Source organism: Coenobita brevimanus, chromosome 68, assembly GCF_032717465.1.
Source record: "Coenobita brevimanus isolate Jiangsu-jjx chromosome 68, ASM3271746v2, whole genome shotgun sequence".
Lineage (NCBI taxonomy): Eukaryota > Metazoa > Arthropoda > Malacostraca > Decapoda > Coenobitidae > Coenobita > Coenobita brevimanus.
Window position 1 is genome coordinate 42197747 of NC_137021.1, and position 17138 is coordinate 42214884.

Genomic DNA, 17138 nt, shown 5'->3' on the forward strand with positions numbered 1-17138 from the left:
GTAAAGTACTGTATACTTATCTTCAGTGTGATAAAGAAGGGGTGTTGTCTGGCCAGCCTAGCCAAGACTCCTGAGCAGACCCATGCAAAGGTAAAATGAAAAACACGTGTGACTGAGGGGCTGACTAAGGAAGAATAAAGGTCCGCACAAAATTAGTCTAAAAGTTCTAAAGACGTTAAATTATCGTACTGTAAATAGCAAAGTTTCCTGGTGACATATGTTCAGTGAAACCTACTCTGCACAATGAGTAAATAAAAACTTCATTTATTTTTGTTATTGCGATTTTTAACAATTTGTTTCATCCCTTCAGTCAGATAACGTATATATACATATATTTTGTTGATACTTTCAGACGTCTTTTCTTTTTTCCTAAAGGCTTTGAACTTGAGGATTTAGTCATAGTCTCCAATATCCCTTTCAACAGAGGGACGGTCTTCCAAACTGAATACAACCATCTCTGGGAAGCAAGTAAAAACTCTCTCTCTCTCTCTCTCTCTCTCTCTCTCTCTCTCTCTCTCTCTCTCTCTCTCTCTCTCTCTCTCTCTCTCTCTCTTCCATTTCATGTTCCATGATAGCAATCCCAGAATCACTTACCATTTCCATCAGCCACTCCATACACAGGTAAACATAAATCACTGTCAGGTAGATAAACATTAAATAGATACACTGCACTGGTCCATCCTATACTGATATACTGTAGGTGAGGCGTGGCCATACACAGGCTAGTTCACATATTGCACCCTCCTTCCTTGGCCAATATTCTCATCTGTTAAGGAAATTCCCTAATACCTCCTCCTTAGCGATATATTTTTGGAGTTGACTGGTTAATACTACCATTTTGTATGCTATATATCCATAGTATGGCGATATCAGAAGGATTTAGGGAACACAAAAGAGGACAGCGTTGAGTAATAAGCAAAATAAACCGCTGGGGAAAAGGTGTTAGTGAGCTTCGTTAACAAACAGCAATACGGGTCCTTGTCAGCTGGCGAAATCTCTTGTGTTGATCCTCCATCATCAAATTTATTTTTTATTTATATGACAAGAGACATGACAGAGAAGGAAGTGTTGTGGAAAGTCTATAATGCTGCAAAAGAGACATGACAGAGAAGGAAGTGTTGTGGAAAGTCCATAATGCTGCAAAAGAGACATGACAGAGAAGGAAGTGTTGTGGAAAGTCCATAATGCTGCAAAAGAGACATGACAGAGAAGGAAGTGTTGTGGAAAGTTCATAATGCTGCAAAAGAGACATGACAGAGAAGGAAGTGTTGTGGAAAGTCTATAATGCTGCAAAAGAGACATGACAGAGAAGGAAGTGTTGTGGAAAGTCTATAATGCTGCAAAAGAGACATGACAGAGAAGGAAGTGTTGTGGAAAGTCTATAATGCTGCAAAAGAGACATGACAGAGAAGGAAGTGTTGTGGAAAGTCTATAATGCTGCAAGGTACACACTGGTAACGGTGACTGAGCCGTGCCTGCAACACACGAATATATGTCAACCAAGTGGTCACTGGAAGGCAATATAAGGACTACCCTGTATTTTCTGTCTATCTATTGCCAGACGCCATACTCCCGTAAGGGGTGGCCATTTGACTGAGTTAATTGTTTTACGGGGAGGGGCACTTACTCTCCACCAACCCACTTGTTGACACGAAGGGAGCACGTATGGTCTGGTTATATGGTTACCTCCCAGCGTTGTAAATGGTTTCTTGGCTTACAGGTAACCATTTGGCTTGTCACTCAATGTAAAGCCACCTGTAAAGGAAAGAAAAGCAATAAGAAGTGACAGGAAAGATGGGGAAAATAAGAAGAGAGGAGGGCAGGCACTGAAAAAGAATGATAAAGGCGAAGGCAGAAGTACGTAGCACTACATCAAGTGGATGATGGTCGCCACCACCTACCCTGTATTTTAATGAGATATTTATACATATACTTTCTACAATTAAAATATCTTTCCCAGTTGTCTGAAAAAATGAACTCACACACTATCACAAACCCACAACCACTCACACCCTGTCATATGTACTAAAACACACACACACACACACACACACACACACACACACACACACACACACACACACACACACACACACACACACACAAAGAATACACCTTCTATTTCGGTATTTGTTTGACTTATTGTTCTCGTCTCTTTCTTTTTTTCTTTTTCCTATTTGCTCTAATCCCTTTGATGTGAGAGGTGTAGAGTCTGTGGTGGAGGGAGAACACGTGTACTGGCATTGATGCTATTGACTGCATTGGAGAGAGAGAGAGAGAGAGAGAGAGAGAGAGAGAGAGAGAGAGAGAGAGAGAGAGAGAGAGAGAGAGATGGCAGGGGAGAGGCAAACCGCTCCTAAACACTTATTCAGGATAAATGTATAAAAGAGTGGCACAAAAATACTAGGTGACTGCAGTGTATTTTTGTGAATCTGGAAAACACTTTTGACCGAGTTCCATGGGAAGTGGTAGAGGAGTATATTGAATTAGAGTAAAACATGGGGTATAAAGGAGGAGGATATAGTGAGACTAGAAAGACTCGATCTGAGAATGATCTGATGGACATGTGGAGCGGAGATGGGTGGAGGGACGTCTTAAGAGCTGAAAAGACGGCAAGATGTAGACAGCATTAGGAAAGACCTAGAAAGAAGAAGACTGAGATGGTTTGGGCATGTTGAAAGGATGAACCTGGGACGCTGGGCAAGGACGTGCAGAAACTTTGAGGCACCTGGGCGTCTACGGAGAGGTAACTGAAGGAGACATGGACTGAAGTGATGTGCTGACCTTAGAACTACAGGTATTGCTAGAGAGATGGCAAAGGACAGATAAGATGGAGGAATTCTACCAAATAAGCCCGTCTGATACTTATTACATGGACAACAGAGGTAAAATAGATATTGATGATGATGATGTACAATAACACTAATTCATGCATCACTCTATATCGTCTGACAAACAGACACAAAATTCTTACTCTACTCAGTCATTCCTCTCTCTCTCTCTCTCTCTCGCTCTCTCTCTCTCTCTCTCTCTCTCTCTCTCTCTCTCTCTCTCTCTCTCTCTCTCTCTCACACACACACACACACACACACACACACACACACACACACACACACACACACACACACACACACACACATACACACACACACACACACAGGGTCAGGTCCATTAGGGTAATTAATGGAAGACGAGAGGGGAGGGAGGGATGGCAGGAAGGGGTCAGAGAGAGAATAGTGGTAAAGGATCAAATAGGAGAGAGAAGGGATGTGATAGGGGCCAGTCCAAACATCCAGCAGCCAGTGTGTGTGCGTGTGCGTGTGTGTGTGTGTGTGTGTGTGTGTGTGTGTGTGTGTGTGTGTGTGTGTGTGTGTGTGTGTGTGTGTGTGTGTGTATTCTTGCTACTACCACGTGCTTCGCTTTAACTTACCGTGGATTTTTCGAACTGGTGATGTGAGATATAGCCTTCATTTAACTGTTTATTTATTATTTATTTATTTATTCATTCATGCTATTGCACGCGTTAATTCTCATCTGATAAAGGTCCCTACCCCTTGCAGCCTAGTGGACAGCCAAGTGTAGTCGGACTGGAGGGTTGATTTGACTAGTAACCAAGGAGACTCATTCCTGCTCCATAACTAAGACTTATCGAATCCCAAGCAGCCACGACTTAGTAACTAAGTTGTGGGAGTGGGCCAGTTCCCTCAGGTGAAACAAGTAAGATATCCAAGGAGGAATTTTCATACTTAGGGTGTGGAATTTAGCTGTAAATTACTCGGTCTTTATGAAATTCAATAACTTTCTGTGAGATCTACCTTCATTAACTACAAGTATTCACTACTTGAGGTATTTCTAAAAATGAATAATATTCACTGATAGTAAATAATATCAATGTAAATAAAATCAGTTCCAAGGCTGATGGAGATAAATAACAATAAATTAATCCAGAAGGAACATCCAGGATGCTAAACGTGGACCACAAATACCGCGGCATTAGAAACCTGACTGGCGATATCTTATGTGATGCGGGGACGGTCAGTCTGCTGATGTGGGCGTGGGTGTGGCTGTGGGAGAAGGATGTGAATAAATGACGCAGAATTAACACTGATAATGCTGACGAAGTTCTCTCCGCAACATACGAGAAATCGCCTGATGGAAAGCAAGAGGAGCATTATACAGGATGGCTCATAAATAACACTCCACTACGAACACCTTGGAACCGAGAGTGTTGTGGTGACGGCTCAGTTTGCTGATGTGGGCATGGATGTGACTGTAGGAGTTCAAATCAATCAATGAAGCAGGATAGACACTGATAACACTAACAGAGCCGTCCCTGCAACGCACGGGAAATTACCCAATGGAGTGGGAAGAGGAGCGCTATATATGGACTACTGTGTATGTGGCTAATGATGGATTATTCAGTACGAGATCTAATCTAACCCTTAATGCAATATGGCTTCAGCTTTATGTTTTCTGTTTTATTTATGGTGCCAAAGTTTTTATTCCGTATACAAAGCTCGTTATTTGTGACAGGGGAAAAAGGACATGTCTTGCCCCCTTTAGTGCGATGTCTCTCTGGAGATGAATACTCGTAATAGAATCTGATGGTAGCATCAGTCAGTCAGTCAGCCAGTCAGTCAGTCATCCATTCAATCAAACAATTAATCAACCAGTCAACCACTCTGTCAATCAATGCCTGAAGGAAGTGGTAAATGGTGCGATTATTACCGGCACCAGCCTTAACACACAGGCTGCCTTGACGCATTCTAAGCTGAATACCGGGGAAAATTGTCTGCTTACCTGGGACCAAATATCCGTTGTCCCGACTGTATGACAGGTAAGCCCTTCTTCAAAGACAAAATATTGCAGTATTACGTGTATAGATAGATAGATAGATAGATAGAGATAGATAGATAGATAGATAGACAGATAGACAGATAGATATAGATATAGATATTTAGTGCAAAGAAGAGGGAAACAAAAGACAACCTGCAATAACTGTTCTTTCCAGGAAATAGTAAATCAATCAATCAATCAATAAATAGTAAATCAATCAATCAATCAATCAATAGTAAATCAATTAATCAATAAATAAATAGTAAATTAATCAATCAATAAATAAATAGTAAATCAATCAATAAATAAATAAATAGTAAATCAATCAATCAATCAATAAATAGCTGAATTCAATATCGGTTCATTTCGAGATGTCTTGACACATTGGGTTTAAGGTCTTTATTCTCGTCGATTAAGTAAGCTCCCTAAGAACTCTTTCTTACCGACTTATTTTGCTTATTACACCTTGCTATCGTCTTCTGTGATAAGCCATTCTAATATCACCCTAATCATCATAAATAACGTACACAATATTAACAGGCCGTATCCCAAAAATAAATAGCTAAGGAAGAGGTGCTAGGGAGCCTTTTTAAGTAACAAGAATGCTGGTCAGAAGGTCATAGGCAGAAGGAAATACAGAGGGCAGTATTTTGATGCGGTTAAGAAGTTTACTAACACCTCTTCATTACCGGTTTATTTCTTATTCTGCTCCGTTGCAATATTCTTGCGTGCTATTCATGCAATCTATGTCGATGTTACAAAAAGACATAGCGAGAAAAAACAATGTGGATATTACTGGGTAGCTCGGAAAATAAATCGCTAAGGAAGAGGTGCTAGGGAGTCTCCTTAACCCACGAGAATACGGGCCATTGAGTGAGTTGCTGCTACTACAATATTATTTTTAAGTCAGGATAACCCACTATTAATGATGGGGTTAATGAAGGGGTTAATGAAGGAGTTAATGAAGGAGTTAATGGAGGGGTTAATAAGGGATGTAATGAAGGGGTTAATGAAGGGGTTAATGAAGGGGTAATGAAGGGTTAATGAAGGGGTTAATGAAGGGATTATTAAAGGGATTAATGAGGGATGTAATGAAAGGGTTAATGAAAGGTTAATGAAGGGTTAATGAAGGAGTTAATGAAAGGTTAATGAAGGGGTAATGAAGGGGTTAATGAAGGAGTTAATGGAGGGGTTAATAAGGGATGTAATGAAAGGGTTAATGAAGGGGTTAATGAAGGGTTTAATGAAGGGGTAATGAAGGGGTTAATGAAGGGGTTAATGAAGGGGTTAATGAAGGGATTATTAAAGGGATTAATGAGGGATGTAATGAAAGGGTTAATGAAAGGTTAATGAAGGGTTAATAAAGGGGTAATTATGGGGTTAATTAAGGGGTTAATGAAGGGGGTAATGAAGAGGTTAATGAAGGGTTAATTAAGGGGTTATTGAAGGGTTAATTAAGGGGTTAATGGAGGGGTTAATGAAGGACTTAATGAAAGGGTTGATGAAGGGGTTAATGAAGAGGTTAATGAAGGGGGGCAGGAAGGGGGTAATGAAGGGGTTAATGAAGGGCGTAAAGGGTTAATGAAGGAGGTAATGAAGGGGTTAATGAAAGGGTTGATGAAGGGGACAATGAAGGGGGTAAAGAAAGGGTTAATGAAGGGGGTAATGAAGGGGGTAATGGAGAGGTTAATGGAGGGGTTAATGAAGGAGGTAATGGAGGGGTTAATGGAGGGGTTAATGAAGGAGGTAATGGAGGGGTTAATGAAGGAGGTAATGGAGGGGTTAATGAAGGAGGTAATGGAGGGGTTAATGAAGTGGTAATGCACGGGGTAATGAATGGGGTAATGAAGAGGGTTATGAAGGGGATAATGCAGGGGTTAATGAAGGGGTTATTGAAGGGGTAATGAAGGGGGTATTGAAGTGGTTATTGAAGGGGTTAATGACCGGGGTATTGACGGGGTTAATAAAGGGGTAAATGAAGGGATTAAAGACTGGGTTAACGAAAGGGTAAATGAAGGGGTAAATGAAGGGGTTAATGAAGGGGTTAATGAAGGAATTAATGATGGGGTTAATGAAGGGGTTAATGAAGAGGCTAATGACGGGGTTAATAAAGGGGTAAATGAAGGGATTAATGAAGGGATTAATGAAGGGATTAATGAAGGGATTAATGAAGAGGTTAATGAAAGAGTTAATTATGGTGTTAATGATGGAGTTAATGAAGGGGTTAATGAAGGGGTTAATGATGGGCTTAATGAAGGGGGTAATGATAGGGATAAAGAAGGGGTTAATGAAGGGATTAATGAAGGGGTAATGATGGGGTTAATGAAGGAGTAAAGGGGTACTGAAGGGGGTAATGAAGGGGGTAATGAAGGGGTTAATGAAGGGGTTAATGAAAGGGTTAATGAAGGGGTTAATGAAGGGGTTATTGAAGGGGGTAATGAAGGGGGTTATGAAGAGGTTAATGAAGGGGTTAATGAAGAGGTTAATGAAGGGGTTAATGAAAGGGTTAATGGAGGGGTAATGAAGGGGGTAATGAAGGGGGTAATGAAGGCGTTAATGAAAGGTTAATGAAGGGGTTAATGAAGGGTTAATGGTTAATGAAGGGTAAATGAAGGGGTTAATGAAGGGGTAATGGAGTGGTAATGAAAGGGGTAATGAAAGGGGTAATGCAGGGGGTAATGAAGGGGGTAATGTAGGGGGTAATGTAGGGGTTAATGAATGGGGTAATGAATGGGGTAATGAATGGGGTAATGAAGGGGTAATGAAGGAGTTAATGAAGGGTTAATGAAGGGGTTAATGAAGGGGTTAATGAAGGGGTAATGAAGGGGTTAATGAAGGGAGTAATGCAGGGGTAATGAAGGGGGTAATGAAGGGGGTAATGTAGGGGGTAATGAATTGGGTAATGAATGGGGTAATGAAGGGGTTAATGAAGGAGTTAATGAAGGGGTTAATGAAGGGGTAATGAGCGTGTTAATGAAGGAGGTAATGAAGGGGGTAATGAAGGAGTTAATGAAGGAGTTAATGAAGGGGGTAATGAAGGGGGTAATGAAGGGATAATGAGGGTGTTAATGAAGGGGGTAATGAAGGGGTAAATGAAGGGGGTAATGAAGGGGTAATGAGGGTGTTAATGAAGGGGGTAATGAAGGGGATAATGAAGGGGTTAGTGAAGGGGTTAATGAAGGGGTAATCGAGGGGTAATGAGGGTGTTAATGAAGGAGGTAATGAAGGCTGTCTCTAACCCCTCCAGGTCAAAAAGTCTAAGCTGAGTAAAAGATATGAGGTTTACTGGAAAGGAATAAGAGAGTTGTTCCTGGATTGAGAGAGTTGAAGCAGAGTTAGTTCCCTCTTGGCTACGTAAAAAGAGAGAGAGAGAGAGAGAGAGAGAGAGTGTGTGTGTGTGTGTGTGTGTGTGTGTGTGTGTGTGTGTGTGTGTGTGTGTGTGTGTGTGTGTGTGTGTGTGTGTGTGTGTGTGTGTGTGTGTGTGTGTGTGTGTGTGTGTGTGTGTGTGTGTGTGTGTGTGTGTGTGTGTGTGTGTGTGTGTGTGTGTGTGTGTGTGTGTGTGTACCAAAACTTAGTGTGGGGTCAGGATGTGATCAGCTCCAAACCAGGTCAAGTTTGTGGCAAGTTTGTTGACCCAAGGGCAAGACGTCACTGCCTTGGCCTGTGTGACTTAAGAAGCTTTCTGGCTTTCTTTGGCAATTTGCTGCAATATTACAAGATCGTATTCGCTCCTCTTAATTATATGTATTTATTACAGATAATACTTACATAAATACCTTTCCAGAGAATATTACTTTGCCATTATTTTCAACCATTACTCTCTCTTCTGTTAATCTTATCTTTTTTAATACGGATAAAATATGCGTATATACCATACTGGATAATATTAGTGTTGGAGAGGGAGGCCTTCATGTGGTGGCATTGATATAAATGGCCGGATCACCTGTCTGGTTATATAAACGTCCCTCAGCTCCTTCACTATTCCCCATATGGACGATGGTGGACTGCAGGAAAGGGACAACTTTAGCCTGCAGTCCACTGGGTTCACGTTTCAGATGAATCCGGGGCTACAATACTACTACTACTACTACTACTACTACTGCTACTACTACTACCACTACTATTACTACTACTACTACTACTACTACTACTACTGTTTTTTTTTTTTTTTAATGCGAGGAAGAAGGAACCAAAGGCCATGAGCCCGCAGTAACAGTTCCCTCCAAGAGAAAAACAAAATACAATACTATTACTACTACTACTACTGCTACTACTACTGCTACTACTACCACTACTACTGCTAGGCAATATTAACATGGCACATGGAGAAATAAATTGGTAAAGGCAGTGATGACGCACAGGCCCGCATTCTTGCAGGGTAAGGAGGCTCCCTAGCAACCTCTTACGTAGCGATTCATTTCCCTGACTAAGCACTATCATCCTCTTTTTTGCTTTTTGTATCTTCTTTATTTCGACATAGACTGGACGAATAACACACAAGAACATAGTAGCGGAGCAAAATCACAAATAAACAGGTGAGGGAGGTATAAACAAACTTCCTTGGCGCACGAGCATTTTTCCCAAAGCCTCCATGTTGACCGGAATAGACCCCATGACTACTACTGCTACTGGGGCTACTTCCTTGCTACTGAGTACAGAAAGACTTGAGACTACTGGCTTGCTACTGAAAGGCTGTTGCTCTGTACTCTGTTGTTATTAAGGGGCTACTGATGTTTGCTGCAGAGCTACCGACTACTGATGGCTACCTAACAGCAAATAGGACTACTGTAAGACTACTTAGAAATTACTAGTGTTTTCTGATAGGTTACTAGTTGCTGCTGAAGGACTGATAAGCTTTTGTAAGGGGCTTCTGGAAGACTACTGAGTGCTACTAGAAACCTGTTTGTTGGAACTCTTATGGTACGAATGGACTTCTAAGGGGAAAATGAAGAATGACCTGATTTGCTACTCAGGTGGTGATGGTTACTACTGAATAACTATTACTTTTATGAGGCTGCTATTGATTACTAAATGCTACTAGTACTACGTTTAGGGGCTACTACAAAGGGGCTACTGGATGCTACTGAAGGAGTATTGGTTTCTATTGTTTTTAAGGCACTACTAGTAATGATTCTTGAGTAATAGCCATATGATGTACTGCTAAATAGTTACTGGTTCCTTTTGTTACTATTCTCATTAGTACTAAGTGGCTAAAACTGATTCTTGGACACTACTGAGAGCCTACTATTACCTGTTTATGGGCTATGAACAACCGACTGCTACTTCCAATTTCTAAGTATTATTAAGGCTACTTCAGTCTCAAAAATTATACTTCTAAACCTCCTAACACTGCCAAGACTACCTCACAGCCACCTACTCCTTCACACCAGGCTACTGCAGGGCTACGGAAGGCTACGAATACACTGGCTGCCATTAGGTGATTGCTATTTAAGAGCTACTTACTACCGATTACTACTTTCAAACTCCAAAGGCTAACTCACAGTCACCTATCCCTTCCCACCAGGCCACTGAAGGGCTAACAAGACTACTACTACTAAGGAGGCCGGACGTGGGAGGCTAGGCTACCGGTTCAGCTGCCGTGCTACTGGGTTTCGATTCCCCCTTGAGGCGAGTTTGAGAGAGTGCAGCCGATAGCCTGTTACCCCTGCCACGATGGGCATAACTCTGGTATTCTACTGCAGCCAACTTCAAGTAATTGGATTCAGGTTGGAAGGAGTCCTAGGAGCCTGATAGGATTACACCCATTAGTACTTGGCTGCTTTATTGGGATTAATTCTGGCTACATCCACACCACTGCAGTCAGCTTAATGAGGGGGTCTTCTAGTGAACCAGTCATTAACCCCTTCAGCCCCGTGACGTATATTCTACTTTATCTGACTCGGATAAGATGTGAAATAAAGAAGTTCGTGGACAACAGCGTTGAAGACAGCGTGCTTAGATGGTATGGTCATATGCAGAGAATGGATATAAACAGGACTATGAAAAGGGCATATGTGGGTGAGTTTGAAGGTTGGAGGAGGCTTGGTAGGCCAAGCAGGTGGACAGACATAGTTAATGAGTGTGTGAGAAAGAGAGGTATGGAAGCTGACGAGCCCAGGCAACTGACAAGGGATCCAGCTGGTTGAATCAATTTTGTACGGAGGAGTGAACGACAAGGCTTTGCCATCCCTTGTTTAACTTAACAGCCGTAGGATTGCTGTCTGATGGGTAATTATGAAGCTACGTGTGGAAAGGTGGATCTGGTTGGTAGAACCATGAGACCGGGGACTTGAATGGTGAAAATATGGGTTTGTGGCTCATTAATTGAGGATGCTATTGATTAATTCTCCCACTACCGTGTTCTTTCCTTTTCCTGGGCTTCTGTCTCCAGTCTCAGCCCACCTACAGGAGGAAGAAAAAAAAAAAAGAGGTGGGATGACGAGAACTACGACGATGATGATGACAGACTCCTTTTAATTATAATTATTCTTCCTATGATGATGTGATTATTGTACTGGAATAGTAGGGGCAGAATAATGATGATGAATATGATGATAACAATTATGATGACAACGATGATGATCATGATGATTACAATGATGACGGTGATCATAAGCATGATCATGATGACAATGACAGATTCTGTTTATTCAAATTATTCTTTTTATGATGGTGTCATTGTTATTTTGGGATAATAGAGTTAGAATAATGATGAAGATAACGATGATGATGATGGATTCTGCTTTTCTTTTACGGTATTTTCTTTATGATGGTGGGGTATTATGAGAGGTGCATTAGAGGACCATGGCAGGGACAGAGGGGGGGCCTAAAGTGAGGGAAAACACTTTTTCTTTCCCCATCCCCTCTCTCCCCACACCCCTCTTCCCACCACTCTTCCTCTGTTTGCCTCCTTCCCCTTCATTCTTCCTCCCTCTCTCTCCCTCCATCCTGTCCTCCACTCTTCTTCTCTCTCTCTCTCTCTCTCTCTCTCTCTCTCTCCCTCCCTCCTGCCCTCCACTCTCCCTCTCTCTAACCCACTCCACTCCACTCTACCTCTCTATAACCTATCCCTTCCACTCTTCCTCTCTCTAACGCCTTTCCTTTCACTCTTTCTCTCCCTAATCCCCCTCCTCTCCACTCTAACCCCCTCCCCTCCACTCCTTCTCTCTAACCCCCCTTCCCTCCATATCCCACCCTCTTCCATTCCACCATCTTTCACCCTCGTATACAGGGTTCTGTTCTCCTGCCTTAACACCGTCCTTCCATATCCCTTCTCTCTCTCTCTCTCTCTCTCTCTCTCTCTCTCTCTCTCTCTCTCTCTCTCTCTCTCTCTCTCTCTCTCTCTCTCTCTCTCTCTCTCTCCCCTTATCTCATTCCCCTCCTCCCTCTTCTCATCTTACTCTTCCCCTTCTTGCGTGCTCTGTTTCTCTTCAGTCTTTTATATTCTACCTTCCTTCACCTCTCCTTCCATCATAACCCTAACCCTCTTCATCCATACCCTTCACCTCCTCTCCTCCTCCTCTTCACACTGTGTTCTATTTTTGTCTCGTTTTTCCTTCTCTCTTACCCAAGCACGTACGCACACACACACGCACGCACACACACACACACACACACACACACACACACACACACACACACACACACACACACACACACACAGAAAGACAGACAGAATTTCATATAAACTGGAAATAAGTACAGCTTCTTACTTTTTTCTTCCTTTCCTTCACAATTGCCTTCTTTTCGTAGGATGTCGTCTGCTTGTTCTTGATTCCCTCCGACGATGTTATTCAACTTGACGGAAACCTCTGGCCATGCAAGAGGCTTCATCCCTCTCCATTTACCCTTCAGTAAGTTGATTCATTAAATACTTCATTCTTTTTGCCGCCAAGACCATTTTGTTCATCTTAGCAGCGATCTTTCCCAGCGATGAGATTAAAGCCAGGAGGTGCCCTGTTTACTAGCTATCTACCAGCCTGTTTATCTATCTAACCTGACACTATGTATCTATCAAGCTTAGTTTTCTATTCAAGCATCCCTTTTTTGTCTATCATACTATTCCTCTGTCTATCCTGCCAGCATGTATCTATCAAATTCAGTCTTCTATCTAGGCGTCCTTTCTGTCTCTCATTCTATTCCTCTATCAATTCATCCTCGGCATATTAATCAAGCAGTGACTATCTATCTGCCTTTTTTCCTCAAAATCTATCTATCTATCCATCACTCAAGTCATCAATCTATCCCTCCATCATCTACCTATAGAGGAGTCTATCTATCTGATCATCTATCAACCAGTCTGTCTATCAAACAGCCTATCTGTTCGCTCACTTATTCATCTTCCAGTCCTGAAAAGTTTGCGAGACTTTTCCTCATCATTCTCTCTCTCCTCTAACCCCCTCCCCCTCTCTCTCTCTCTCTGCCTATTTTCCCTCCTTCCTTCCCTCTTCTCCTCCTCCTCTCTCTCTCTCTCTCTCTCTCTCTCTCTCTCTCTCTCTCTCTCTCTGCCTATTTTCCCTCCTTCCTTCCCTCTTCTCCTCCTCCACCTTCCTTCGTTTTCCTTCCTTCTTCCCTGTCCCCTTTCTCTACATTTTGCTCCCCCCCCCCTTTTCCTGCTACTTCTACTCCTTCGCTTCCTTTTTCCTGTCTACTCCTCCTTCCTTTGCAGTTTCCTGCCACTCACTCTCCCTCTCTCATTCCCTCTCTCCTCTTACGTCGTCCTTTTCCTGTCCTTTCATTTCCCGTCCTACCTAGTTTTCCATTTCTCTTTCCTCCTTCCTTTCTCTTCCCTCTCTTCCTTCCTCTCCTAATAGCCATTTTCCTCTTCATTGCCCTCTGTTCTGCCTCATTCCTCCTCCTCCTCCTCCTCCTCCCCCCTCTCTCCTGCATCACTCACGTCTATCCTTCCTCTTTTTCCCCTTCCCTTTCCTCCCTCTTCCTCCTCCTTTCAGTTTCTATGCCCTTTATACCATTTTTTCTCATCCTACCTCCGCCCACAATCTCTCTCTCTCTCTCTCTCTCTCTCTCTCTCTCTCTCTCTCTCTCTCTCTCTCTCTCTCTCTCTCTCTCTCTCTCTCTCTCTCTCTCTCTCTCTCTCTCTCTCTCTCTCTCTGATCCTTACCCAAATCCTGCCTCGTTCTTTCTCCCCTCCGAGCCTTCCTGCTTTCCAATCCTTGTCTCTAGTAAATAAAATAGTTACGCGAGTTATAACCTAACCTTTAACAAACACCCTCGATAGGACCAACAGGGCTGTTGCTGTTTGCATTCCTTTGTACTCTTCTTCCTCCCCTTCCATCATCCACTCCCATACTTTCTCTCTCTCTCTCTCTCTCTCTCTTGTCCTCCCTTCCACCCGCTTTCCAATGTCCAATCGGGACTTCCTGAGGTCGGTAACCTTCCCAGGAGGAGGAGGAGGAGGAGGAGAAAAGGGAAGAAGAGGTGGCACAAGAAAGAGAAGAAGCAGGAGGAGGAGGAGGAGGAGGCGGGAACAAAAAAAAAAAAAAAAACACGAGAAAAGTTAAATCACGGATGAGAAGGAAGGAGGGGGAAGATCAAGAGGAAGAAGAAGAAAAAAAGAAAACAGAAAAATAAAGTAAAAAGAGCGAGAAAGAGAAGGGAGGAGGGGACTCTTGCACTGAGTGGACTTCCCAACAGATAAATGTCATACGGTAAAAAAAAAAAAAAAAAAAAAAAAAAAAAAAAAATCTTTCAACGCAGCAAAAATATAACAAAGCTTAATCGCAGTGTAAGGATCAAGCTTTGTACTTTGATGAAGCGTCGGTCCTGCTGACACCTGACGATTTTTATTTAACTTTGGCAGGATTTTTAGTTATTTAAGACTATAATTCGTCCATTTCGATAGGGTAAATATACATCTGGTGGTTGCAAGAATAAAATATATCTGACGTACTAAGGCTGGTGGAGTTATTGGCTACTGGGAGTGACTAAAATAAATAGATGAGAACTGGAGCAGAAGGGAGAAAGTTTTTGACGCGATAAAAAATGTAAAAACTGTTGCGGTAATTTGGTTCAAGTTTTGTGAATGTGGGCGACGTGGTTGGTGAGTAAATACAGAAGGTTGAGAGAGAAAGCGACTCTCAGTGTGATGAGCTGGTGAGTGGAGAGAGACGATTTCGTGGAAGATGTTGACGGCCGTATTATTGCAACTAATTATGCTAAGGTGTAGGGAAGTTGTTAATCAATGATCGTCTGATTCAAAGTAATCTCTGAAATCAAAACCAGGTGTGAAAAGAGAACATGATTAAAATGATTTCTACTTTTCATACCGCAATCGATGTTGAAAAGTTAGATTCCATGTATTTTTCATAGACTGTACTGTGTGTCAATAATGTCCTAATTTGGGGGGTTTGTGTTTCCTTTTCCGATGTCAGGATTTATCATTACAACCTTCAGTATCTCGGTGCAATAAGAGAGAAAAAACTAAATGTGTAAAGGAGGTGGAAAGTAGAGTGGTTCAGGAAAGAAATGTGACAGTGCTACGAAGGCCTTGAAAGGAAACTGTACTGATTATGGGGGCTGCAAGGGGACTGAATGAAGGTGTGTCATTGTCTGCTTTAGCGCGAATGGTATGACGTGAGTGTACAAGCGAAGGTGAGGTGCAGTGCAAATCCAGGACTATAAATCGTGACTGTAAATCGAGGCAGTGTAAAACAAGTAGTGTAAATCGCGTGAAAGCAGTGTAAATGAAAGTGACAAGGAATGTGTGTGGGTTGCGTAGACTGGACAGGATAAGAAACACTGGCGTTTGTGAAAGATGTGAAGCAAGACAGTCTGGTGATCAAAGCTGAGTTTCTAAACCCTGAATAAACTGACGAAGCCTGTATGTAAACCCTGAATAAACTGACGAAGCCTGTATGTAAACCCTGAATAAACTGATGAAGCCTGTATGTAAACGCTGAATAAACTGATGAAGCCTGTATGTAAACCCTGAATAAACTGATGAAGCCTGTATGTAAACCCTGAATAAACTGATGAAGCCTGTATGTAAACCCTGAATAAGCTGACGAAGCCTGTATGTAAACCCTGAATAAACTGACGAAGCCTGTATGTAAACCCTGAATAAACTGACGAAGCCTGTATGTAAACCCTGAATAAACTGACGAAGCCTGTATGTAAACCCTGAATAAACTGACGAAGCATGTATGTAAACCCTGAATAAACTGACGAAGCCTGTATGTAAACCCTAAATAAACTGACGAAGCCTGTATGTATACCCTGAATAAACTGACGAAGCCTGTATGTAAACCCTGAATAAACTGACGAAGCCTGTATGTATACCCTGAACAAACTGACGAAGCCTGTATGTAAACCCTGAATAAACTGACGAAGCCTGTATGTAAACCCTCCCCCAGCCTAACATTCGAACAGTCTCTCCTACACTGAATAAGCTTGTTTGGAGATAACGAAAATAAAATAGAAAATAGTAAATCAAATTGGAAGGGTTAAAGACCTGAATCGTGTTTTTAAAAATGAGATTGGGGAAGAGATTTTTCTCCTTGGCATCCAAAATCCACATATTATTTTTGGCTAACATGAAGCTATTTTACTCTGATGAGAAATGTATGGCACCATAAAATATTAAACTTCCAGCCGAGAAAAAGAACTTCGTCCTTTATTCCAGCTTAGTTCGGACAATTTTTTTCCACGTGAAGGAATCAAAACAGCCAAAGGAAACTAAATTCTCATACATTTGTTATTTGTCTTTCTTTGTGTGTAATTCATACCTCACTCCGTCTCATTGGTGGATTTCATGCCCAGGTCAAATTTCGTGGCAGAAATGATTAAAATATAAAAAAAAAAACTGTGCACGTTGATGTGGTGTGTCAGTTACTATAGTGACTGACTTATAAGGTGGGGGTGAATAGGGAAAAAGTCGAAGCGGAGAGAGAGAGAGAGAGAAAGAGAGAGAGAGAGAGAGAGAGAGAGAGAGAGAGAGAGAGAGATGCCAAGGAAGCAGATGAGAGACAGGAAGGGAAGGGGAGGTTGATGAAGGAGTGACGTGAATATATATCCAGTATAATGAAAGAGGGGGAGAGGAAGAATATGATGATGTGGAGGGAAATGGAAGAAGTAAGGAAAGAAGAAGGAAATGAGGAGAAGGAAGATGGATACGAGGCAGAAAAGAGGAAGTGAAGGAGAGAGGAGAAAAGAAGAGACAGGAAGAAGAGGATGATGCAGAGGAATTTGAATAAAGATGGAAGGATGGAGGAGGGAATGATGATGATGATGATGATGATGATGATGATGATGATGATGATGATGATGATGGGGAGGTAATGTAC